At 51.4% G+C, this 2,500-nt stretch overlaps 1 pseudogene; it reads right to left on the bottom strand.

Annotated features, from left to right (window-relative positions):
• The window catches only part of LOC131674860 (large subunit ribosomal RNA), a 9,569-nt pseudogene that overhangs the window by 3,585 nt on the left and 3,484 nt on the right, over nucleotides 1-2,500 (bottom strand).

Below are 2,500 nucleotides of genomic sequence, written 5' to 3'. Positions count from 1 at the left end.
TGCTCAAGACAACCATTGAAGAGCCTAGTGAATTCGCCGGAGATGACATGCACGGCTCGTTTGAGGACACTGACCTCTATTAGGTCTGTGCCTGGGGTTTTGTTATTTTTGAATCTTCTGACCGAATTGATGACTTCTCGTGGCACGAAGGCCTGAGTATCATCTGTGTCAGGTGGAGTTTCCACTTCGGTTCGAATGTTGGATTGTTCAGGGGTGTCATCTTCTATTCTATCGGCCGGGAAGTGCACCGCGAGGAGCCTGCTGGCTGTTTGCTCCATGTCGAGCGTGAAACCGTCGTCACACCGGAGTGCGCTAATCGCCCTCTCATTCGTCATTTTTCCGGCCTGGAGCTTGTATACGGTTCCCCAGGGATTCGAATTTCCGTGCGATGTGACGTAGTTTCTCCAGCATTCATTCCTGGCCTTTCTCACGGCGCGAGAGTACTTACGCAAGAGGGCGCTGTACTTCCCGCGCGCTTGTGGGTGGCATGCAGGATTCGCTTTCAACAGCCCCTGGCACGCACGCCTAGCTCGGTAGGCCTCACGCTTCAACCTATTTAAGTCTTTTGTCCACCATGGGTTGGACTTTCTAAACCTAGTTTTCCTTGGCATGGTTAACTCACAGGTTTCAGTAAGTACCTGAGTGAGTGTGTTTGCCATGTGCTCCACTTCTTCCGGGTTCGTCAGCGCAAGGTTCGCCAGCTTTGCGAGTCGAAGGCTCTTCAGTTCAGTGTCGAACTGGTCCCAATTCGCTTTGAGCGTATTGAAACGTGTTGGACCCATTTCTGCGAGCCCGACCTCGGTAGCCGGAGAGTCGAGCGTGAATATGACGGCTTTGTGGGCACTTTTGAATTCAGAATCTAGTAACCTCCATTGGTGAATGGACGAGGCCATCTGCCCAGTGGACAAGGTTACATCTATGTACGAAATTTTGGGTCCCTTTTGGAATGTGGGAAGATCATTCCTGTTATTTGCAATGTGGAGTTTGTGTTGGCGAATGAAGTCGGCCAATTTTTCTCCGTTTTTCCATCGCAATCGGGACATGTCGGGGATACGTGGGCTCCAGGAGTTCCACTCTGCGTTGGTGTCAATACCAAGCAGGACGCGTTTCCCTCTCAGCGTGAAGAGCACCATTTCGAGGTGGCTGAGGTGCTTCTCGATTGGTTCACTGTATTGGAAATATGCCGATACAGCGAAGAAGGAGAAGCCAGGGGTCTTAATCTCTGCGCACGCGCAGTGCGTATTACTAAGCTGTTCTATGTAGAGGATCGCGAAATTGGGGTTTGCCACGCCTACTGCTGCCCATGGTTTTTCTGTTCTAGTTGCTACTAGCCTAATCGTTCTGCCTATGTCTGTAAAGAAATACTCCCCCCGGTTTAATTTATTGTAAGGCTCCTGAAGTAGGACTACATCAGGTTTGAGCCTGTTTACGCTTTCTCGCAGCTCACCACTGACAGTTTGGTCTCTGTCCATGTTGAGCTGCAAGACCCTAATTCCTGTCTTTGTTCGAGGAGAAGTTCCGGAGGTGGGGCTCTCTCCTGACGGGTTGCCTATAGTTCGCGCGCAGATGTCTACGAGTCGGATGCGGACGATTTTCGGGCAAAGTGGGTGGATGCCGTCGACCCGAGCCGACGGGCCACAGGCCGCAGGGACGCGAATTGGGGGACGCTCAAGTCGCCGTCCGATGTCTGGGGCCGGTTAGCAGTACAGCTCGGGTCGAGGACAGAGCCTTCGGCGATCCTCCTCGTAGCATTTGACCACACACCAGCCGAGAGGTCCACCGATGTGCAGCTGCAGTCACATAATGACGACGCCTGCGGGCCCGCTTTCTCACCCTGACCAGCCGCCGGGACCTGAGCATCCGAGACTCTGGTCCGGTAACGTTTTTTTGTGTTAATTGTGCTAGCCATGTTAGTTTTGTTTGTGGGTTAAGCTTGTCCCCAGTGGGTCACCCAGTTCCACTGAGGAAGTTTTATAGAGTATCTTTCTCGCAGTCGAATCTCCTAAGAGATTCAACCCCCGGTTCCAGACTAAGCCTGGATTTCCGGTATATTGGCGACTGCGTCTTAAGGGCTCGCCTCTTTTCTGCCGTTGGGCTATTCCCGTGGGCATTCTAAAAATGAGCGAAAGACATGCAAAGCACCCTATCTTAATTATTAGGCGAATACCCTCTTTTCTGTAGCAGGAGCCGTCTCCTGTACAGGTACCTAGATGGGGCTTAAGAAAATAAAATATTTTAGTGTACCTGTAAGAAAGAAAGGAAGTTTTCTGCAAGGGGAAATTTTATATTAGTGCGTGCTGACCGCCTTTGCAGGAATCGCCTCTTTGGCCAAGGTCAGGACTAGTTCCTGAGTTGGCGCTATAGGATCGCGAAGAGTTTGTGCGGCTTATAGTCTATCTGCTTGTCTAAGGCTCTTCTTCAGGCGGTTTGCTTGATTAGCCTCTCAGGCCTAACTCAGGACTAGTTCCTGAGTTGGCGCTAGATGGTCGCGAAAGTGGTT

Source organism: Phymastichus coffea, unplaced genomic scaffold, assembly GCF_024137745.1.
Source record: "Phymastichus coffea isolate CEN01 unplaced genomic scaffold, Cenicafe_Pcof_1.1 PCOF00324, whole genome shotgun sequence".
NCBI lineage: Eukaryota > Metazoa > Arthropoda > Insecta > Hymenoptera > Eulophidae > Phymastichus > Phymastichus coffea.
Note: the sequence above shows the minus strand (reverse complement) of the source record. Positions and strands in the feature narration are given on the sequence as shown.